The sequence below is a fragment of the Lactuca serriola genome, chromosome 5 (assembly GCF_051521515.1).
Source record: "Lactuca serriola cultivar US96UC23 chromosome 5, Lser_US96UC23_V15, whole genome shotgun sequence".
Classification (NCBI taxonomy): Eukaryota; Viridiplantae; Streptophyta; class Magnoliopsida; order Asterales; family Asteraceae; genus Lactuca; species Lactuca serriola.
In genome coordinates, this window is record NC_136412.1 from 282,274,085 (window position 1) to 282,300,153 (window position 26,069).

A 26,069-nucleotide genomic window follows, 5' to 3' on the forward strand; every position below is an offset into this window, starting at 1 on the left:
TTGTGAAGTTTTTGCACTAAATTGTAAATGGACTGTATAAAGTTGTATTTTATATTAGTTTTGTGTTAAAATATAAGAGTATATATGAATGAAAATATTAGACTGTAAAAATTACAGTTTTTGTCCTTTTCGTACTAAAAGGACAAAAAAATTAAGGAATTTTAACATGTTTTATAAGAGTATCATGTAAATATTTACTAATTAATGAGGGTTCTTAAGGTTCTTAATCTTTTATGGTTCTCATTTGAACCACTCAGAGTCTCTCTCTCTCTCTCTCTCTCTCTTTCTCTTTCTCTCTCTCTCTCTCTCTCTCTCTCTCTCTCTCTATATATATATATATATATATATATATATATATATATATATATATATATATGTTTTATAAGAGTATCATGTAAATATTTACTAATTAATGAGAGTTCTTTAGGTTCTATGGAAAACAAAAAAAACCCTAAACATCATAAAAATGCATAAAAAAATACTTAGAGATCAAAAAACAAAATTTGAATCTTTTTTGTATAAAATCGCAGGTTTTTGTTAAAATTCACTGAAAAAAAATAAAAAATCAATTTTTTTTTTTTGGAAAAAAAAATTTTCAAAATTTTTTTCACCGATTTTATATAAAAAGCTGCGATTTTTTCAAAAATAAGTTTTGTGATCTCTTAGTATTTTTTTATGTATTTTTATGATTTTTAGTGTTTTTTTGTTTTCCAAATAATCATTCCCTATATATATATATATATATATATATATATATATATATATATATATATATATATATAGAGAGAGAGAGAGAGAGAGAGAGAGAGATAGGTTCAAGTATTCTAACTAAGTAGTGTATGGATGTAGGAATAATTGTGGGCCAATCAAATTTTAAAAATAAATTAAATAATTAAATAAATAAATAAAGGTAATTAAGTAATTTGATAAATAAATTCCAAAAATATTCCCTATGTTATGGTAATTTACCTAATTTATCAGTCGTCACTTTCAAAACCCCTCGTTCCACCGATTCCATCGTATAGAAACATCGACCCACTAAATTTACCATACGACCACCAGTTGCTGAGCACTACCATCATCTTCATCGCCGATAACCACCATCATCATCTTCATCGCATACGACCACCATGACTACCCACTTCCTTCCTCATAGCCACCGTTGCCGATGATACCACAATTACCCTCTTCGATCAAAACAAAAGATGTAGAAAATAACGAACGAGGAAGACAAGAATCCGACTAGAGACGAAGATACTCATATCAATTCGAAAGTCAAAGAACATGTTAGGGTTTATCTTTTCGTTTTATCGGCAAGGGAGCGTCAAAGCCAAATCGAAAATTGGTTCCTGGTACTTTTCTTTTTTCAAATTATCAATGTTACATCTAGTTGATCTCTTTGATGAAACTTTCCGTAGTTGAAATTGACTCGTAATTGATTTGGATCTGTAGATGATTTCGAATAGTGAGATTACGAAGTCAAAGATCGAGATTGAAGACTGAGTTGATTATAACATAAGATCAAACTGAAAACGTAGTTTTTTTTTTTTTTTTTTTTTTTTTTTTTGCAGAAATAACAATAAGAGTACTACAATAAATAGAATCTTAGCAGAGTCTAAGATGGGAAAGAGTGCAGAGACATCTGCGACTGTTAGTGCCATGGTATTGAACTAGTTCTAGAAGAAGGTTGAAGGGTCTAGTTAGTGGTTTGGTCTAGGCTTTCATTGTAATAAGTTCTTTTGAGTCTTTATCATGTTCTGGTGGGTTGATTGTGTGTTTACGGCCCATTAGTGAGTTGTACCAGATGTTTTAAGTAATATAAGCGTGTGCAAGCTTGTTTCAATTTTGTTTCTACTCTGATTCTTATTCTATTTGATTATGCGATTGCTTGATCATTGGTAAAGATCCGTTTTAGGACCTTACAATTGGTATCAGAGCAAAACCAGTGTGAAAGCATCTTGCAATCTAGTTTTTGGCCGTATTCCTCACCGTTTGAGATTGGAATTGGTATTTTACTGCTAAAGGGAATCGAATCTAATCCAAAAACGTGTTTTCGTGAACTTTTGGGAGCTTACTGCCAAGAGATGACGACAACAAACTCTGTTTACGGCCGCAAACTCAAGAGCATTCTTTGACCGTAAACATTGTTCTTGCACTGTAAACCAAGCATATTCAATAATCGTAATCTAAGCCTCAAAAACCGTAAACTCTTGACCGTAAACTGAGTTTACGGACGTAAACATCCAGACCGTAAACTCTCGACCGTAAATTGAGTTTACGGTCGTAAACCCTACTCTAACCGTAAACTCTCGACCGTAAATTGAGTTTACGGTCGTAAACCCTACTCTAACCGTAAACTCAAGTGTTGACCGGAAACTCAATTTTGATAAGTTCTGTTTTAAATTTTTGCTTTAAAATTTTAATAATCAATGGATTTTAAAAGCCAAACACATCATCATGAGCTGGATTCTATAATGGGCACAACTACACGCATTCCACGACTGTTGTCTGCAGATGGTTTTCCTTAATGGAAATACCGGATTGAAAAGTACATTAAAATGAAGGACTTCAAGATCTGGAGAAGCATCATCAAGTTTCCTGTCAGAATTACCACCACCGTTGCAGGATAGATAGTTGATAAAGCAGTAGAAAACTATACAGATTAAGACTTTGAGAAAGTGGAAGAATAGGAAAGGGCTTTGGCCACTCTGACCATGGCTTTATCTCCTAATATAGCTCACGGTTTCAGAGAGTATACTTCAGCTAAGGCTTTGCTGGAAGCCCTTATTGAGGTATATGAAGGTAATGAAGACATGAAGGAAAGCCGCCAGGATATGCTGTGTCAAAGGTTTAACATGTTCAACTACATTCCTGGAGAAACCCTGGAGGCACAGTTGCAGCGATTCACAACTCTCACCAGTGAGATGAGTATAGTTGGGATCTTCTTGACCAAGTCTAAAATAAATAAAAAGCTATTGAATGCTCTTCCAAAGTCATGGGACATGAATGTAGTTGTCATTAAGAAGACCAAGGATCTAAATCGCCTTACTCTTGCTGAAATAATGGCGATCATCAAGGCTTGTGATATTGATGATAAATAGAGAGAGATTAACCATGTGAATTCGTATTCAACTGCATATCTTGGGATTTCCTCTAAAAATGCTTTTTCATCTCTCACCTTTTCCTCTCCGGGTCAACCTTTTGCTGCTCAACAAGCTTAGACTAAGCCCTTTTCCACTTCAATTCCTGCTACATCATCCATGCCTTTTCTCAGAACTAATCATCTGTTGCTCCACAAATTGCTCCTTCCTCAAATGTGGTTTCTTCCTCAAATTCTAAAGAAAGTGATGAAAATCTTGCTCTCGCCACAGGACTTGTTAACTACTACAATGCTCTCGTAGCTGGAGATCGTCCACCACAATTGTCATTTGCTGATCTGGATCAGATTCATCCAGAAGATGTGGAAGAAATGGATATTACATGGCAAATTGCCATGGCAGTGTTTAGGGCGAAGCAGTTTGCTAAGAAGACTGGGAAGAATAACTGGGGGATGAACACTGATAAAAATGTGGGGTTTAACAAGGGGAAACTGCGGTGCTTTAATTGTCATGAGCCGGATCATTTTGCTCGTGAGTGCCCAAAGCCGGATAGAAGGTTGAACAATAAAAGGACTACGGTTGCGGTGGGAAACAACAAGGGAGGTGCTCAGGTCAATAGTGAAATGGCTACGGTTGCTCAGTCTTTCAACTGGGAGGATCAGATTCAAGCCTTGAACATTTCAAGACCTAAAAATGCTCACCTGGCCCAAGTTAAGGATGAAGCTTCCGTGGAGAGTGTTGCAGCTGAAGAAAAGATGATGGAGCTGTAGTTTGGACTGATGGTATCTTCTACTTCCGAGCTGAAGAAAAATGAGGTAAGTTTGCCTTCTTGTTCTCAAGCTTATATTGATTACGTTAAAATTCTTCGTGACGAAATAGATTCACTACGTAGAGAAGTAGAGGACCTTAGATATGAGGGCTATACACTTAGAAAAAGGACAAAGACCCTTACAAGCCCAATTAGAGACAAAGTTAAAAGAATTTAGAAAACTTCAGGAAGACTACAGTAATAAATGCGAAAACTATGAATATATCAAGAGACAGAATGTTGAGTTACTTACTGAGATTGATACATTAAAAACCAAATTTGAATTTGCAGATTTTGATTTTAAGAAATTTGATGTGTCAAGTGAACTAGTTGTAAATATGATAGATAATTGTTTACAATTCAAAAATAATCAGCATAAAGGTCTAGGATATGATAAAGTGCCGCCTCCCTTTAATCACACATATCAGTTTCAACCTTTGTCCAAGGAGGAGATTGCTAATGAACCATTCATTGTTTATGGCAAGACATCTGGTTTTGTTTCGAGAGGATTTATTAATGTTGAAAGTACTAATATTTCTACTTCCCCTGCAGATCAATCCTTAGATCAGTCAAAGCACGAAGTTGAAGGATCTATTTCTGATAACAAAATTGAGTCTGAACCTGAAGTTTTAGTTTCCAATAAAGATTTTTTTTGTTTTTGATGTTAAAAAGGATAATGTTTTTTGTGATACTTTTGTATCTGTTTCTGCTGAATTAAATTTTTTTGAAGTGTTTGATGAGTTGTTTGATAATCCTACTGTCTGTGATGCTTCAAATGAAAACATACCAACTCCACAGGTTACATCATCTGATGCACCCTCACTTATCTCACAACCTGCTTTTTGTTCATGTTCTTATGGGAAAAGTAAGGGTATCAGTAAAGAAAACAAATATGAGAAAAACTGTACAAATTTAAATAATAACAAACATATTTGTTTTAATTGTGGTATTGGTGGTCATATAGCTAGGAATTGTCCAAATAGAATCTTTGTACATTATATGTCACCAAGAGGAGAGAACGAATCTAGAGGAAGGTCTTTAATTAGAAAGTCCTCAAGAACTCATTCTCAAAATGATGATCGAAAGGATGATCGAAGTAGAAAAAGGGCAGTTTTTCAAAAGAATAAAAGGGTTTTTCATAACAAAGTCACAAATTGTTTGCCAAAACCGAACAAGGCTCCGCCAAGAACGGTTTCCTCATGGAGTAGTTCTGGGTCTTCAGCCACTTCTGGTAGAAAACCCAGGTGCTCAATGCAAACGGATAGGAAACCTATTTCTAAATCACCAGTCACTGTTAAGAAACCCAACTATCAATGGATGGACAAAATAACTTCCTATTAATCATCAGCATCCTCTGAAAAGGTTGTAAATAACGATAAATCTGAGTAAGTGAAGGGCCAACCCGGGAAAGTAATGACCTGGGTTCCCAAATCTAATTAAACCCACTCAATTTTCAGGGACCGTTGCGGAGGAATGTCGTCAGACCTTGGTACGTCGACAACGGCTGTTCCCGACATATGACAGGAGCCATCTCCCAACTGAGCAACATTCAATCTTTTAATAGGGGGGTACATTTCCATTGCGGGCGGAGAAGGTGGCAAGATCACTCAGAGGGGAACTATTACAAATGGAGTGTTAAGTTTCAAGAATGTCAACTTTGCTCTCGAGTTAAAGCATAGTCTGTTGAGTGTGTCTCAGATATGCGACAAAGGTTATTCTACACATTTCACTGACAACGAATGCATGATTCTCAAGCCAAGCATTGTCATCCCGGAAGAATGGAATCTTGTCAAATCTAAGAGGGATGGAAATTCTTACATTATTGATATGAATAGCAACCTTCCCGAACAAGTTACTTGCCTCTCTTCAAAGGTCTTAGAACAAGATGCAATGTTTTGGCACCGAGGACTCGGTCATGCTAACGCTAAAAATTTGAATCGACTTGTGAAGAATGAGATGGTCTGTGGTTTACCTATTAGATATTTTATAACTTTTGAAAAGTGTGTGTCATGTGCACAAGGAAAACATCATAGAAAACCACACCAGCCAAAACAGGTTAACTCAATCTGTCAGGTGCTCCAATTGCTGCATATGGATTTATTTGGTCCAGTCAACATCCTCAGCATCAACATAAATTCGTATGGTCTGGTTGTGATTGAGTTCTCTCGTTTTACGTGGGTTTTCTTCTTATCCAACAAGGTTGGGGTTGCGGATCTGATAAAGAAATTCATTGTGTTGATTGAGAACCAAACCAACCACTGGGTGAAGGCACTTCGCACTGACAATGGAACAGAATTCAAGAACTCTGTTCTTGATCATTTTTGCACAGAAAAGAGGATCATGCGTCAATACAGATCTGCTCACACACCTCAACAAAATGGTGTTGCTGAAAGGAGAAATAGAACTTTAAAAGACATTGCAAGGACGATGCTGTGTGACTCCAAGTTACCTGTCTTCTTTTAGGCTGAGGCGATTAATACTACTTGCTATGTTCAGAATCATGTGTTGATTAACAAATCTCAGATGAAGACGATGTATGGGATTCTATATGGTCATGAGCCTTCAGTCAATCATTTCCGTGTATTTGGCTGCCCTTGCATCCTTCTTCACTTGGAGTACAACCCAAAGTTTAATGCCAAAGTCGTTGATTGTTATTTCGTAGGGTATGCTGCACGCACCGCATATAGGGTCTACAACAAGAAGACGAAGCAAATTATGGAATCCTATGATGTGCGTTGGCTGGAGAAAAATGAAACGGATGCTCGAGTGGGTCCGGATTGGTTATTTGATTACACATCTCTTTTCAAGTCCATAAACGTGTCTTCAGATAGCTCATATGGGTCTTCCTCTGGTTCAAAGATTGTGTCTGAAGAAGAAAACGAAGAAGTTGTGTACAAACCTCCAACGGTATCCTCTTCACCATCTGAGGGGGAGTCACCTGCTGCACCTGAGGGGGAGCCATATGTTCCACTTGATAGTCCAAAATCTTCAGCTCAAAATGATACCCATGATGCTGATGTTACACCTTTTACCCCTGTTGAAAGAGAGTTCATGTCTAGAGATACTTCTGTTGTCACTTCAACTTTTATGGAACTACTCTTTCCTGAAGAAATGGCTAATTAGTTTGTAGAAGATTCATCTAATGTTGAACAATCAGCAAATGATGGAGTTTTCAACATTCACAATCTCCCTTTTCACCCAATGATATCAGCCATTAGATACCCTCAAGAATTCAACGCGATCATCCGATCGAAAACGTCATTAGTCAGCTGGGCGATGGAGTTAAAACTAGAAGTCAGAGTGGAGATCTTAATGTATGTCTCTATTCTTGCTTTATCTCTCAAATAGAGCCTAAGAACATTGAAATGGCACTGAATGAGCCCAGCTGGGTAGATGCTATGCATGAAGAGCTGAATGAGTTTGAAAAGCTCGGGGTTTGGACATTGGTTGAGTTACCATAGGAAAAAAAGTCTCTTGACACACACTGGGTCTATCAAAACAAGCAGGATGATTCAGGGGTTATAGTGCGAAATAAAGCTAGATTGGTGGTTCGCAGGTTTAGACAAATCGAGGGTCTTGACTACACTGAGGTTTATGCTCTAGTAGCTCGCTTAGAGACTATTCGTATCTTCCTTGCTTATGCCTCCTACATGAACTTCACAGTTTACCAAATGGATATCAAGACTACCTTCTTGTATGGCAAGGTGAAGGAAGAAATTTATGTTGATCAGCCCACTGGGTTCGTTAACTCGAAGTTTCCTAATCATGTCTACAAGTTGGACAAGGCGTTGTATGGGTTGCATCAAGCTCCTCGAGCGTGGTATGCGACTCTCACAAAGCATTTGCTCGAGCATGGATACTCTTGTGGCACTATCGATCAAACTTTGTTCATCAAGCATGTTGGTAATGATCAGATTCTGGTCCAGATCTATGTTGACGACATTATCTTTGGGTCTAACAGTCCACAGCTACGCAAAGAGTTTGAAGGCATTATGAAAAAGCGGTTTGAGATGAGTTCGTTGGGAGAAATGACCATGTTTCTGGGACTTCAGGTCAAAGAAAATGCAACCGAAATCCTGCTCCATCAAGCTAAGTATGTGTAGGATATTCTTGAGAAGTTCGGGTTTCAAGACGTAAAACCTGCATCGATGCCGATGGTCGAATGACCCCTGCTGAATCCAGATACTGATGGCAAATCCGTAGATCAGACACACTACAGATCGATGATCGGATCGTTGATGTATCTTACTAGAAGTCGTCCAGACATAATGTTTCCAGTTTGTCAATGCACACGTTATCAGGAAAATCATAAATTTTCACATCTTATTGCGGTCAAATGAATTTTCCGGTATATCAAAGGCAACCCAAAATTGGGTCTTTGGTATCCAAAAAATTCCGAATTTGATTTATATGCTTTTGCTGACAGTAATTATGGAGGCTGTGAGCTTGACAAGAAATCTACATCAGGAGGGTGTCAATTCCTTGGAGATAGGCTGGTGTCATAGCAGTGCAAGAAACAACATACCGTCTCAACCTCAACGACCGAAGTGGAATATGTTGCTGCCTCTGCCTGTTGCTCTCAAGTTATTTGGATCCAACATCAGCTGTTGGATTACGGTTTGAATTATCTAGAAACACCCATTTACTACGATAATGAGGTTGCAATTCAAATTGCTAAAAATCTTGTCCAACATTCCAAAACCAAGCACATTGAAATCAAAATCCATTTCATCAAAGATTGTTATGAATGATCGCTCATCCAGCTGGAACAGGTTCCCACTACTAATAATGTGGTGGATATGTTCACCAAGCCTTTTAACGAAGCTCGATTCGATGCGCTTGTGGGATTTTTGAAAATGATTCGTTTTGAGGATTGACCTTTTATTTTTATTATTTTTATTATCATTATTTATTATTTATTTTTAGTTTTATCTTTTATTTCCACATTTTATTTTTTTCTTTTAGGTTAGATTTTTTGTTTAAATTTGCGAATTTTAGTGATTTCATTCTCACCCATGCACAAATTTAGGGGGAGAAATAATCAAAAACCAAACAAAAAAAATTAAAAAAAAAACATTAAAAAATTCAGAAAATCAAAAATATGTTGCTGATTTTGTTTGTAGGTGAAGTGTTGGGAAGTGATATTATCAAGTAATAACAGGCAATCTGAATCTACGTAACGTACCAAAATTAAATTGTCTACACTCTGTGTTTGATGCGTTGGTAGGAACTGAAAATTCTTAAATCAATTTGACTAGGAAGAATTGAACTTAAGGAATTCAAGGACTTGACAAATCTTGAACTAGCTAGATCCGTTTAGCCTGACAATACGACACTCGGATAGGTTGAGCAGGGAGATATACATGGGAACCTACTGGTCACATTAAAAGAACCCGTATCTAGAACTATGGATTAACTTTTCCTCGATGTGCGGATTCTGTCCTTAATTCCGGTATTAATGGAGCGACTGGGGGATTCCGATAAATTAGCTCTGTAGAAGGTTATTTTCTTTCTTTCTGTCTGTTAGTCATATGTTGCCTCCTCTGCGTGATCGAGAGATCCGACTTGGACTGTAACATATGCTACTCTATCTCTCTGCATCTTCTCGCTATGCAATTCTTTCACTGTCTCCTTTGCGTGACTTACAATCCGACCTGGTACACAATATATGCATCATTCTTTTTCTCAATCCCTCTAAAACTTCAGTTGGTCATATGTTTCATCCTCTGCGTGATTGGAAGAGATACAACCTGGGTGTTTAGCATATGCATTCTAAATCAATCTTCTCTCTTAATAATTGTCTGCTCACCCGATGTAAGGAGTATTCCGGAAATTCTTGATTACTGGAGCATATTAGGAAGCGGGACACATGTTCTAGTACAATTAGAATTGAACACTTACAAATTGTCTATAGATCTCGTTGCTCAATTTAGGTGGACAACAATATCTCTGGTTGTCGTCAACTAATTGGTCCCTAGAAATTTTATCTAAGAATATAGAATCAAAAATGTCTTGTCCTTATTAGCTTGTCCAAATCTTATCATAATTTTTCGTGTTTAAGCGGAACACAATATCAGTGATCGACCAGACATAGACATGAAGGTAAAGGTACCGACAAGTAGACTAAGACTATCTAACAACTTTGATCCCTACGTCACAAAATTATATTAAGTGTTTGTTCAGATAAGTTTAGTCTATTTTATTTTAATTTTGTATGTTGTAAAAGTCTAATAGTGTCTATTGTAATGATTCGCATTTTGTATGTTATTTTAATAAGTCAATTTTATATGCGAAGTGTAGCATGCGAAATGTCAATGTATAGACTTAGTATATTTTTTGTATGCTCCCTATAAATAGGGACTTAGGCTTGAAGTAGACACACGATATCGAAACACAATATCTCTCTTCAGCTTACTTTGTAATCAGTCTTAATAAAACGAGATCTGATTAATATTTACTCCATGTGTTCATCATCTTTCATCATTCAAATCTATTGTTTCTTTTCTTAATTCTCGATAACAATTCTCTACAATTGGTATCAGAGCGGGATTCAAACTGCTTAGATCTGATTTTCGTATAAGAATCATTTGCTTTTTGAGTTACAAAATTTACTCAAAATTTTCCGCGCAATTTTGGTTTTGAAAATCACTTTTGATCTTCAGATTTGAATTGATTCTGTATTTGAATTGTTAAGTCGAGTAATCGATTAGTGATTATTGATCAATTCGTTTGATCGAATTCTGAAATTCATCAAGTTCTCAAGTTTTCAGATATTTTTCTAAGTTCATCAATGGCGAACTTCAACATGAATACAATGACTTCTTTCTCTCATTTGCTTGGTTCTTCAACCAAAATTCCGATGTTAATTCCAGAATACTATGATCAGTGGGCTGATAGAATGGAAGATTACTTAAATGGAATTGATGAAGAACTTCGGAATTGTATCGATGGAACAGTTCAAGCTCCTACAAATGTTCAACAAATTGGTCCATCCACTGGATCTCCTGATGTTGAAGATCAAAGAAAACGACTGAAGGATAATGAAAAGAGGTGTATGAGGGAACAAAGAGGTGCTCTACCTCCTGTGGTTTACAATTACATTCGTAGTTGTAAAACAGCCAAAGACATCTGGAATACTCTAAAAGAAAAGTATCAAGGTAGCGAAAAGACGAAGATCAATTCTGTGAAGCAATGTCTGATTGAACTGAAGGAATTCAGACAAAAGGATGCAAAAACTCTTGAAAGTTACTATGATCATCTGAATGAGCTTATGTTTCGCTGCAATAGGTATGGTATCACTAGATCTATCATGGAATTCAATTTAACATTCATTATGGGTCTTCGCAAGGAATGGCGAAGTGTGAGCATGATGATTAAGAATCAACAAAGTTTTGATACAACCAAATTGAATGATCTCTACAATCAACTGAAAACACATGAATCTGAGGTCTCAGAAATGTATGAAGAATCAAAACTAGCTATTGGTGGTCCTTTGGCTCTAGTTTCAAAGGTATCAAAAAATGATGAAAAAGATGGATCAGATGATGAAGGATTTTTGATGAATTCTGATGATGAAGCTGTAGCATTCTATTCAAACAACAGAGTTAAAAAGTTTTTCAAAAAGCCTTTTAATCCAAAAGGAAAGATGAATGATGCAAAGAATGTTACAACAAGGACTGGAGGGGATGAGAGAAAGAAAATGGAGAAAATTGATGAAAAACAGAAAAATGCGAATGAAGAGAAAAAGTTGAAAGGTGATTCAGGAATCTATTGTCATTATTGCAATGGTGCGAATCATATCGCAAATGACTGCATGTTGTGAAAGAGAGAAGAGAAGAAAGAAAAAGTCAAAGATGAAGCATACTACTCTGAGAAGATTGAAGAGTTACGTGCTAATACCAAAGGAGTGTCATTGGTTGCGAAGGGAGAAACTACTGAAGAAGAGAGTGGAACTTATCAGATCTGGTCTTCAGGATCTGATGATGAAGAAATGAGGCATCCCACACATGGAGCAATGTTCGCAAGTTTTGAGGAATGCGAAGAAAACATTTCAGGGAGATGTTTTGTGTCTAAATCCACTGACAAGTCACCCATGACAACCAAGGTACGTGCAATTCTTGAATCTTTTAATATTCCTTTATCTGCTTATGATGCTGAAATTGTTTCATTTGATGATACTGTGGCTTATTTTGATTCTGTTATTGTGTCTGCTAGTAATGAAGCTAAGAAATTAAATATGCAACTTAGTGAGACACGAAGAGATTTAGAAATAAAGAAGAGCAGAGTTGAAAAATTGGAATTGCAAGTCAAAAATATAGACTATGATAGGAATAATCTTACTAACGATGTTAGGTTATTACTAGCACAGAGAAACATATATTGTAATTCTGCAAAACGTTTGTATGCAAAATTAACAGCTTTACATCACTCTTCTGAAATTAGCAAAGAACAACATAGGAAACTTTTACATTTTCTTGAGTATGAACGTGAAAAAGTTGATGTTGTTTCTTATGATTTCGAAAGCACAATTGCTCAATTTGACAAAATACCTGATGATAGATATGCATATGGTATTGTCAAAATTGATGAATTTCTGAATGCTGATGGGTTGGTTAACATTGTCAATGAAAGTTTGACAAAGAGTGAACAAGTGAAAATCATAAAGAAAACTGAAAATTCAACTCTTGTCTCACAGTTGAATTATGCTGATATTGATGAAAATTCTGATAATATAAGTGAAATCAGTGAAATAGAAGAGGAAGAAGAGGTTGATTGTTCTCAATTGTCAATCATTAATATCACATCTAAGATCAAAGGTAAAGAAATAATAGTTGATTCAATAGTAGAGGATGAAATTGATAAACCTTCAACTTCGCAACATTGTATGTTTGATAATGTGGAAGTTGAAAGCTAGAAATCTGATGACACAGATGTAAATAAAGAAGAAAAGAAAGTTTCAACTGAAACACCTCAAAGGGTAGTAGTTGATCAAGTGTTTGAAAATACAAAAGAATTTGATAAAATTTTAAATGATAAAGGCGCACATTATTTGGAAACCAACACTGTGGTATATCCAAATTTTGTATGTACTGATAAAACCATTTTTCCAAATCAAGTTTTTGTCAATACTGGAAATGCTGAGAAAGTTCTTCCTGAGTTTAATAAAATGATTGAAAAAGATAATCAAAAGTCCACGATTGAAGGTTTTTTCGCAAATCAAAACACAGAAGAAAACAATTTAACCAAAAATCCTTATGTGTTTCAAAAACAAAAATCAGCACAAAAATGGGTGGTTAAAGGTGAAAAATTAAACAAAGTTTTTGAAAAAGATGAAAAACCAAAGGTTGAAGTGAAACTAAACTCTGATGAATTCAAATTGATGGTTGGAAATTTTTCAACAGAAAATAATGTTTCAAAAAGAAAAGCAAGAAAAGCAATATTCTGGCAAGTTGTGTCTAATGAAAAATCAAGAGATGAAAAAGAACAAATTTCAAAAACATCATCAAGTTTTCATAAACAAATAAACTCTGTTGACAAGGTTCCATATGTTCGCAAATATGACAACAATCGAAAATTTGAGAATTCGCAAAAATTTGCAAATAATAAAAAGTTTCAAAATGTTGGCAAATTCACGAATACTTCATCAAGTTTGAAGAACTCAACTCAAGTCAAAATGAAATTTTCACCAAAACAACCAAATTTTCCAAATCCTTCAATATCAAAACCAACCAAAGTTTCATATACAAAAGGAAAATCTGATGTTAGAACGATCAATCATTGGTTTGAAGGAAAAGGAAAGAAATATCAAAGTGGAAAATTTTCAGAAGAACAAATCAAAAGTGCATTTGATAAGTATACAAATAATTCTTCAATTGAGAGTGCATCATCTCATAATTCGCAAGTTCCAGTTCAAAAATGGAAACCAGTTATCAAAAATGCGAATGTTGTGAAGGATAAGATTACAATTAATGGAAATCCAAAATTATTGAATGATTATATTTCAAAATCTAGAACTGATGATGTTGATATAATTGATTCAGTTACAAACAAAGTGAAAACATGGTTTTTAAATTCCAAAAATTTGTTTCATTCTACTAATGATGGACCCAAAAAATCTTGGGTTCCTAAATTTTTTCAATAAATGCAGGTGATATGTGACGAGCAATATCACATGAAATGGTACATTGATAGTGGTTGCTCTCGTCACATGACTGGAAGAAAAGAAAATTTGCGAGATTACAGAAGCTTGAAAAATGCTGGAGTTGTAAAATTTGGAAATAATCACAAGTGTCAAGTGAAAGGATATGGGAAAGTCACAAATGGAAACTTCACAGTAAACAGAGTGGCCTATGTTGAAGGACTTCAACATAATTTGATAAGTGTATCACAACTTGTTGTGGGTACTGGAAATCAAGTTGTATTCAATGAAGAAGGTAGTATCATTTCAAATGTCAAGACGAATGAAATACTCCTCAAATCCAAAAGATATGGTGATATGTTTACACTGGACATCAAACCGATTGTGGGAAAACCAGCTGTGTGTTTACTATCAAAAGCATCCAATGATCTTAGTTGGCTTTGGCATAGAAGATTGTCACACTTGAACTTTCGAAATATAAATAAACTTGTAACAGAAGATTTAGTTCGAGGGTTACCAGTATTAAAATTTGACAATGATTCTTTGTGTGCAGCTTGCGAACAAGGAAAACAACATCGAAAGGGTCATCCGATTGTGATAGATTCAAAAATAGTAGATCCATTGGAACTTCTTCACATTGATCTATGTGGACCATCAACTGTTGCAACAATAAACAAAAAGCGGTATATTCTAGTTGTTGTAGATGATTTCTCTAGATTTACGTGGGTGTTTTTTCTCAAGTTGAAATCTGAAGTTGCTCAGACGATGATTGATTTTATCAAAAAGATTGAAGTTAGTCTGAAGAAGAATGTGCGAAAAATTAAAAGTGATAATGGTTCTGAGTTTAAAAATCAAACTCTTGACAGTTTTCTCACAAGCAAAGGCATTTCGCATAATTTTTCATCACCATATACACCACAACAGAATGGTGTAGTTGAAAGAAGAAATCGATCTCTATGCGAAGCTGCCAGAACCATGTTGACATATGCGAATCTACCTCAATATCTTTGGGCAGAAGCTGTGTCCACAGCATGTTTTACTCAGAATCGATCATTCATTCATCGAAGATTTAATGTTACTCCATATGAAATAATCAATAATCAGAAACCTAATGTAAAATTCTTTCATGTTTTTGGTTGCAGGTGCTTTATCATGAATCTAAAAGATAATTTGTCCAAATTTCAAGCTAAAGCTGATGAAGGCATCTTGTTAGGATATTCACAGAATTCAGTTGCATACAAAGTGCTAAACAAAAGAACAAGAAAAATTGAAGAAACTTTCAATTTAACATTTGATGATTACTATCTTAAACAAATTGACAGTAAATTTGATAATAAACCAATACTTGTAGATTCAAATACTTCAATTGATAATTCTGAAATCAATGATTTTGATTATGACTTAATTTTTGGAATTCCTGACAGGGCCATTGATGCAGAAACTAAAGCTCCTGATAATCAAACATCAGAATCATCAAAACATACTGATGAATCAACGATAACTTGTGAAAGTACACCAGATGTTCATAGGGAACAAGAATATCAAGTTGAGGGGGAGCCTTCGTAAAATCAACAAGAATATCAAGTTGAGGGGGAGCCTTCGTAAAATCAACAAGAATATCAAGATGCAGATCATGTTGAGGGGGAGCATGATGAAACAGAGACAATTAATCTTGATAATAATGAAGAATTTCATGAAGTTAATGATAACTTTTCTGTTGCAGGATCTGAAAATGAAGATATGTATGAAGATGCACCATTAGAATTTGATCCAAATTTTCCACCACTCGAGAAATGGACACGAAATCATCCAAAAGAACGGGTAATTGGTAATCTACAAGAAGGTGTGTTGACTAGAGCTCAAATTCGTGCGAAAAATGAGGTACTGAATGCAAATCAAGAACTCTGTATGTTTAATGTTTTTATTTCGAAAATAGAGCCAAAAACAGTCAAGAATGCTATGGAACACTCAGATTGGGTTGTTGCTATGCAATCTGAATTGGCTGAATTTGAACGAAACAAGGTTTGGAGATTAGTTTCTAAACCTTATGATGTTTCAATTGTTGGATTAAAATGGATTTCTAAAAACAAAACCGACAAAGATGGCAATATTATTCGAAATAAAGCAAGACTAGTGGTAAAAGGTTATTCGCAACAAGAAGGCATTGACTATGAAGAAACATTTGCACCTGTTGCAAGACTTAAAGCAGTTCGCATATTTTTAGCCTATGAAGCTCACAAAGACTTTGATGTTTATCAAATGGATGTTAAATGTGCATTCTTAAATGGAAAACTTGAAGAAACAGTGTATGTTGAACAACCACCAGGATTTGTAAACAGTGAGTATCCTGATCATGTGTATGTCCTTGACAAAGCTGTATATGGGTTAAAACAAGCACCAAGGGCCTGGTACGCAACACTTACAAATTTCTTGAAACAATCTAAATTTAAACAAGGATCAGTTGACCCCACATTATTTCGCAAGAAAGTTGGGTGTCATCTAATGCTTGTTCAAATTTATGTTGATGATATTATCTTTGATTCAACTGATCCAGCATTGTCAATTGAATTTGAAAATTTAATGAAAAGTCAGTTTGAAATGAGCATGATGGGAAAAATTAATAATTTTCTTGGTTTAAATATAAGACAGAATAGAGAAGGAATCTTAATCAATGAAGAAAAATATACGAAGAACTTGCTTGAAAAGTTTGGAATGCTAAATAGCACAAAGCTCAGAGTACCTATGGCAGTAGGAACAAGACTCACTCCTTCGTTAGATGCTCCTGCTGTTGATCTAACACTGTATCGTAGCATGATAGGATCTTTATTGTACTTAACTGCAAGTAGACCTGATATTATGTTTTCGGTTTGTTGTTGTGCTAGATATCAAGCTAATCCGAGAGAGCCTCATTTGACTGCAGTGTAAAATATTTTTCGCTATCTCAAGGGAACTGTTTCTTTAGGACTTTGGTATCCTGCGAAAACAGGATTCTTCATTCAAGCTTTTTTAGACTCCGATCTAGGAGGATGTACTTTGGACAGAAAAAGTACGACTGGTGGATGTCAACTATTGGATGGAAAGTTAGTGAGCTGGCAATCAAAGAAACAGACTTGTGTGGCTATATCAACCGTTGAGGCAGAATACATATCTGCGGCTGCTTGTACTTCGCAAATTATTTGGATTTAGACTCAACTTCGTGATTATGCAATAAACATGAAAAAGATTCCTTTGTATTGTGATTCGCAAAGTGCAATTCGCATTTGTCACAATCCAGTGCAACATTCAAAGACAAAACACATTGCTCTTCGATATCACTTTATTAAAGATCATGTGGAAGATGGGAATATTGAAATTCATTTTGTCAAAACAACTGAACAACTTGCTGATATTTTTACAAAACCTCTTGATGAAAAATCATTTGTTCGAATTTTAGCAGGTTTGGGGATGATTAATGCGAATTCCCTTTCGTCAACACAAGAATAAAGGTTTTGTTCAGCTGCTAAGAGTCAAAATCATTCAGAGGTTACTGTTCATTCAGAGGCTTCGCATGGCTTCGCAACCATATCTTTTCGCATCTGGCTCATAATCACTATGGTAAGGTTTACGCATAATGTTTTAGTTCTGAATAATCGAAAATCCAAAAAGATTTTATTTTTTGTTCTTTATTTTTGAAAAATTAAAAATCCAAAAAGATTTTATTTTTGTTCTTTAATTTTGAAAAATCAAAAATACAAAAAGATTTTATTTGTTTTGTTCTTTCATTTTTGAAAAATTCCAAAATCACAAAAATATTTTTGTTTTTCTTTGTTTTTTTTAAAATGTGTGTTGAGAATATATAGGGCTACAATGCGAAAGAGGTCATACATTTGTGTTTCTATGGGAAGGTATTAAATTTCTTTTATAAACTAGTTAGGATGTCCCTAGAAGCATGTTGTTGTATGTAGACCTCAAGCCTCGAATGATTCTATGTGTGAGAAATGAAAGCCTTGATGAAAGTATCTCATGAACATTTCTACCCAACAAGGCTTGTATTCGCATAAATCAACAAGAGCTACCTTACTCTTCTCAAATGAGTTAAGAGTTTTCTGTTTTGTCCAAATACTAACAGAGGTACATTTCGATTCTTAATCAATCTTTTTAAACCAAACAGTTCTTACACTCCAAATTTTTTTTTTGAAAAAGATTTGTCCTTGAGGTCTTTGGTAAAACCAATCAAAACCTAGACAAATCACAACTCTGTGTTTAAGATCTAACATCATGAGTCCGTGATGAAAGTGAAACCCAAAAATCATACACCTTTAAGGAATTGACGGGGAACTTTGTTCCAGATTTTTACGAAACTTTTGTTTCAGTATCACAAATTTCGAAACTTCAAATCATATTCAATTCGCATGCGTGGTCTTGATCAAATATTTACAACCAAGAATGTTTGTTACCCAACAAGATCCAAAACAAATTTTCTTTTGAATATGATTTCAGTGTCAGTCTCATTCGCAAATTCTTGTTATGATAAATATTTCACAAGCCAACTTGTCACTGACTACACTGGTCAAACAAGTAATTTCATTTACAATTTCTCACCTTATGTTAAGACTGATATGTAATGAAATTTTAAACCAACCCAAAATGCCTTTTAAAAGAAGCCTTTTGATACTTCTTTACAAGTATTCGATTGTAATTCACGGGAAACTACACAAGCTGTTGATTGTCTCTCTTGATGATTAACGAAGCAACCTTTGCCTGGGGTTTTTCTGCATTCATGTCAAATTAAACTTTTGACATCACAACATTCCAAAATTTCTTGATTCTTATCTTATTTCATTGGCACAATGCACACACGAAATCCTTGAGGTTCTAAGTAAAACCAACTCAGACTGATGATTTCGCAAGTCTGGCATATGACTTCACTTTAAATCCCAAAAGTGAAAGAGCCTTGCTTCCATGCGAAGGGTTTTACCGGTTCGGATTCTATAACGGATACTTGACAGACTGTATACTCAAAATGGTTGGTATTCTATCCGGTTTTCGAGGAGATGTGACAGTTACTTTTTGCTGCATAGTAATCTTTTACAGTAATGATCCGAGATTCAAGGTGCCACATCGGATTACATTAAATGTATCCCGCTTTAATTTCAAATCACTCTTGAGTAACCTATAAAAGGGGGATCAAGAACACTGTGTACGGTTACGCAAACAAGCATTCTCACAAACCTTCAAAGCTTTCATCTTGATCCAAAATTCAAGTTTCTTTCAAACCCTAACAATGGCAGCCACAAATTCCAACACTGATGAGGTCCTTTCTCAATCACTTATGAAGATTCAAAGCACAAATTACCAAGTTGATCCCAACGTTTCCGCGTATCCAGAAGACTTGAAGATGCTAATTGTGGCTTTAAAACGATCACCGTTATCAACTGCCATGTTCCGATCATTCCCAGTTCCGATGGTGTGGTTATCTCGTGCTGCATCCATGGCTTCCTACAATCACACGGAGGATGTGATTACTTTCAATCTTATCAACAACAAAAGGGTCAAACTGTCCAAGAATTTGTTCGTAGAGTTCTTGCAAATTCCAAACAACCCACCCTTTGTTAAACCTGTAAACTCCCAGATCATCCACATGTTCAATGACATGGGACACCAACCAGAGTTGGAGAAGATTAGTGACTTCAGGAAGTCGGGATTGCCATGCATCTGGAATTTTCTTTTTGGCATTTTCCTACGATGCCTTACCGGAAGATCAGTCGGCTTGGATAGAGGAAGAGTCGAAGTGTATGCCATGGTAATGGGTATCTACTATGACATAAATGTCGACTACGCAACACAGCTGTGGAAGGAATTTGTGAAAAGTCTAGAAAATACGAATTCGGAGAAGGGGATATCTTGTGCCAGATACTGGAGTTTGATCCTGGAGAAAGTATACGAGAAAGAAGCAATTCCAATCATGACGGATGTCGAAGTTGCTGAATTTTCGCTTTATCAATTTCCAAAAGTGGTTGAAGATGATGAAGCAATCTTTACGCGTGTGGCTCGCATTCCGGATGCGATGCTTCGCAAAGTTTTTCCCACTCACAAAGTGTTGGTGAGGTATTTGCGAAACATCGATACAGCTAATCAGACAGGTGTATTACCCGACGTTGCTACTCCGTCGAAGAAGAAGAAGGTGAGCAAGAAAACTGCGAAGGGATCATCTTCACCAACTGTGCCAGATGAAGTATCGAAGAAGGAAGTTTTACCTTCTAAATCTGGGGTTTTAAAACAAATTCGCAAAGCAGAAGTGAGTAGTAAAGGAGTTACTATTCGCAGTATTCCTGCCCCAGTGTCTCCTGGAAAGAAACGTCAACGTGCAGAAGATGTTGCGAAAAACATGCAACGCACGCTGGGCAAGAGGAGGAAGATGGTGATTCGCAATGAATCATCAGACGAAGAAGTTGTCCCAGAAACTCCACCTGTCACAACAATGGTAACTGTTTCTTTACCAATCTCTCAAACTTCGCAAATTTCCATTACTATTTCACAAACCCAACCACTCGAAATAGTTCTTACCAAGTCAGTTACTGAGGAGGTACCTATTTCGGATATGGTTGTCAATGTATCTGATATGGGGGCACCTATCCCGAGTGTTGCACCCACAATTCAAACATCGTTACCTATTACCATATTATCCACCACTTCATCCATCTTTGATCATGCCCTTCAAAACCCATTCACCACCCTTTTTCCATCCCAATCACCTGAAAATCCTCCACCTTCGCAACAAATGTCTGATCCTGAAGTCGAAGGAGGTGCTTTTGGAGGATTTCTAGATGATATTTCTTTTGATTCGGACGAAGAAGACATTCCTGATCATATGCTGATGACAGGAAAACAGTTTAAAATACTGAATCAAAAGTTGAAGGCTATTATCCAATCGCAAGCCGATTCCGGGAGAATGTCTTCGATCTCAGCAATGGAGGTGGATGTAATGATTAAAGGGGCTGAGAAAAGAATCATGGAGAAAGTAGATCAGTCCGATAAAAACAATGAGCTCAGAGTGAAAGCACAAGGGAACAATTTTACGTCTGCAGTTCAAGACCTTAAAGGTGCTACAAAAGAACGACACATTCTTTTTGTACAAGATGTCAAGAAAGTTCGTGAGGATGTTAACTTCAAAATTCAGGAATTGAAGTCTGAACTTGTGAAGGATCTTCAAGATGTGCATACGAGACAAGAAGATCTTCAAAAGCAAATTGTGGAAATTTCGTCTCAACTCCACAAACTCAACAATATTCCTGTTGTTGAAGATCAGAAAGCTGCTACAATGGAGAAGTTTGATCACTTGATCAAATTGGTCACTGAGCTCAAATCAGCAGTTTCGCATTCATCATCTTCGCAAATCCTTACAACTGAATTCTTGTCTCTAAAGATTAACACTTTAGAACAAGCTATTCAAAAGGCTCTTGCTCCGCTTACAAACTTTACTTCTTTACTTCCGAAGGGTGCTCCACCTGTTTTCACAGGGGCGCAAGGGGGAGAGAAAAGTCGAAGCAAAGAAGATGAGGCCAAAACAGTGGGAAAAGTCATTTCGACTCAACTGGTTGCAACTCTTCCAATTCCTACTAAACCGATTTCTTCAACAACAATAACCACAAAAACAATTTCCAAGGGAATTGTTATTGGAGGAAACGAAGGAGGTTCTAGCTCTCAACCTCAAAAAGATGTAACAGGAAAAGGAAAAGGCATCTTGTATGAAAAGTCGAAGGAGGAGATAAAAGCTGATGCTGAGGCTGAATTAGAAAGAATGAGACAAGTTCAGAGCATCATGAGACAAAGAGCAAGTGATCCTCCCTCCATGAACAAAGGTGATCCTGCGAAACTTTACTCTTACGAAACTATAGAGTCTAAAGTTGTAGGAAGGGAGATGTATGAGTTCGAGAAGAAGCCTAAGAGAAGCTACGATAATGTGAACTCAGATCACTGTTAGTTGGACTTCCCAATTAATGAAATGTTGTTCATTACGGCTCAATACAAGATCAGTGAGAAATTTGATAATCCAGATGATTATACTCACATGAAAATCAGATTTCATGCTGTTCTTGGGAAGAATCCTGATGAAGTTTGGTCCCTGATGAAGATCAAGAAGGTGCTTACAATAAAGAAGGATGTTCTGTTTGAAGACATGCTTCAAAATTTTCGATATTTTGTCATCAGGGCTGACAACAAACAATATGACTTCACTGTTGCTGATTTTCCATTGATGAATTGCAACGATCTTATTCAAGTAGCTCTTATTCTGAAGCACATGGAAGAAAACAAACTCAAAGGCTCGGAAACAGATGTGTTTAAAGTCGGATTCGCACATGTGAAGACTTATATTGACAACTATTTCGATTGTCTGGCACTTACTGATGAAGAGTTAGCAAATGTGCTAGGAAGAGAAGTGAAAGTTCCATGGGAAGATAGTTTGACACAATCAGCTCTGTCGAAGTATGTTGTGGGTGAGATATGCCTTAAACCGTTTGGCATGGTGTTTTCGGGAAGAGACACTAAAGGCAAACCGAAGAAGTTCTTGTTCAAAGCTTCAGAGATTGAAAGTTACAATTCTTCGCAATATACGCACTTCATTGTACGTATGAACAATTGCAAGAAAAATAACGAAGGAGATAAGAAGGACTTGAAGAAGGTGATCTCCTGGTATGGAGAAGTGCGAAGAACAATTCACTCTGCAATTCAAAATCTCTTAAGTTGAATTGTATCGACTGTTTACAAAGGGGGAAAATGTAGATGTATGTTGTAAAAGTCGAATAGTGTCTATTGTAATGATTCACATTTTGTATGTTATTTTACTAAGTCAATTTTATATGCGAAGTGTAGCATGCGAAATGTCAATGTATAGACTTAGTATATTTTTTGTATGCTCCCTATAAATAGGGACTTAGGCTTGAAGTAGACACACGATATCAAAACATAATATCTCTCTTCAGCTTACTTTGTATTCAGTCTTAATAAAACGAGATCTGATTAATATTTACTCCATGTGTTCATCATCTTTCATCATTCAAATCTATTGTTTCTTTTCTTAATTCTCGATAACAATTCTCTACAATTTTATTTTAATTTTATTTTAATTTTGTTTTTATTTCAAATTTAATATTATTTTGTAATTATCAAAATTTTAAATTTTAAATTTTGGACATTATTTTATTTTATTTTAATTTTTAAATTTTATTTTTATTTTTGTCTATGTTAATTTTGTAATCTTAATTTTAATTTTTAACTTTATTTTTAAAATCCTCAAAAGATTATATTTTAAATAAAAAAAAATATTTGGAATTTGGACTGTGCCTTGTACTGTGTGGAAGACTGGTAAAGTTTTCAAAGGTATTTAAGGGAGTTTACAGTCGGAAACTCCTCATCTTCCCATTCCTTACTCTTTTCGGCCGCAAACTCTCTGAATCCTCTCTCCTCTCGAAAAAAATTTATTCTCATTTTGCAAAATTGTTCAATCCATCTCAAAGGTACACCAAAAACGACCGTAGAAATGTGTTTCATTCATCAAATCGATGGATTTTGGGCTAAAATCGAACAAAATAGGAACTGTCGGCGTTTACGGCCCAAGCTTATGGCCAGGAGTTTACGGCCGTAAACTCCGTTTGTGGCCATGAGTTTACGGCCGTAAACCCAAAATTGACCGTAAACTCAGTTTAGTCAAAATTATTTTTGGGCCAAATTAATGTGATTAAATAAAAGAACCATGAAAATTTAATTGCTTTAATATATTTGTTTTCTCACTTTGTTCGTTTTAGTGCAGATCAAATGGCAAATTTAAAATTCGCAGACATGCACAACTTGTCCATTGTAATTGCAGATCCCCCCGTTGCACATGGAGAATTCAGGTCGATGATTCATGGTCTGAGAGAATGCTGCCTAGCCTCTGCTTTCACCATGAGTATTTTGGTCTATCAGAACATCATAAGGGAATTCTGGCATACTGCTAAGATGAAAAGAGATGACGATGGAGCAGTCACTGTGGATGCAATGTTTAAGGGATGCAAGGTTGTTATCACTGAGCAGTTCATTAGAGAAACGTTGTTGATTAATGATCAACCTGGTTTTCCTACTGAGATCGGGATTGAAGACACCCAGAAGATTCTCAAGAAGATGGGGTACGAAGGCGACTCTCCTCCCACTGTGAAGAAGCTTATGCCGCCTTATTGGAGATTTTTAGCTCATGTATCTGTGAGCTGCATCTCTGGAAGAAGGTCTAGGGCTGACAGGATTTCACTAAGGAATACTGGAGCCGTCACCTCACTTGTTGCAGGAATAAAATTCAACTTCTCAAGATTTATCCTGGATGAGTTCATGGTGAACATCAATGCTATAACCCGTGATACCTTCTTCATGTATCCCAGGTTCATTCAATTATTCGTCAACAGACAATTTCCTGAGATGGTCAAGGAGGGAGATACCCTTGACATGAAGTCCTTGTTGGGTTTTGAGGAATCTAACACTTCCTAAGTGTGCATGCAACCCTAATAAACCTTGGATCTATGTTTGTCTAAATACATGCAAAATGATAATTTTCCAAGGTTCATAACCTATCTAACATGGCATGGGGTACTTTTAAACATAAAAGAGTTAGAAGAGATTACATACCTTTTTGATGAGTTTGATTCTTGAGGAGTTTGAGGGCCAAGCACCAATAGTGTGAATGCCTCAAATGGAATCACAAATCACCACAAACTCTTGGAAAACTTTGAGAGAGTATACACACTTGTATTTTCGGCCACACACAAGCACACACACTAGTTCACTAGTTGCCATTTCATGCAACATAAGCATGCTTATATAGTGTGCATGGTTAGGGTGAAACCCTAATAACCCATGACCTTTCCTTTTCCAAGGATCCATGGGTTAAAAGCTCCATGGATCATCCATGGACTTCCATACAAGCCTAGCCCATTAACAAATGAGTATTAGCCCACACTATATAAAACCAATAGCCCACAATCTAATTAGTCTTCCTTTTAATCTCTAAATTAATTCATAATTAATTTAAGACTAAGACTAATTAAATAACATGACTTCATATTAATATATTATAACTTATAATATATTAATAAACATATGTGTATAACTCTCATAAAATTATCCATAAATAGTTCGGGTGAAGTGCAACCCAAATGGACCATGCCGGGTCGGGTCAAGTATATACCAAATAAGTTATGGACTTAGACACCTTATCCAACAGACTCCGACTTGGATAAGTCTAATAACTGTATTTGCCTATATAACTTCAGGAACCAACCAGCAATCGTAGCTCTCGAAAACTCTGTTGAACTATGAAGCGCCATTTTAAGACAAGTGATCATACAATCCTCTATTCTCATGATATCAGCCGGACGAACACATGGAACTATGTCTTGCTTATCGTCTGGCAGTTGTTTCTCGATTTCTGATTTGTTTGACAAAGAACTTTACTGAACACATCAGTTTAGTTCTGACCGGGCCCGGTACATGGGTCAACACAAAATCATCGAGGGGCCTAGATATCGCTTCTATTTCTAGAAGGAACATATAAACTTCGACTCATATGCTTGTTCTACTACTTGTTGAATTGTACACAAAGGCACGTTTTATAACATCAAGTTACTGATGCGTTTACGTGCAATCAATGCACAACCAACTCATAGGTAACAACTCATATCTCTAGGTTTGAAGACTTATATGATATTATCGTCTCACGATCACTCGAGATAAATTCCATGAAGTGACACAAGTGAGCATGGGTTTATACCAATACTCATAACTTATGAGTACTCATGAACGTTGCAGCAACCATTGCCATGTCTAAACACCTTTAGACATCTACAAACCCAGTTCATGATAATCTTGATTCATACCTACTTCCGACGTATGACCGATTGTGGAGGTTTGAATAAATTAATTATTCTGGAAGTCAAAACATGCAAAACTAATAGTAAATAATTGACAATGACAGTAACACTTTACTCATAAATAAATCACAAATTTTATTCATCATCAA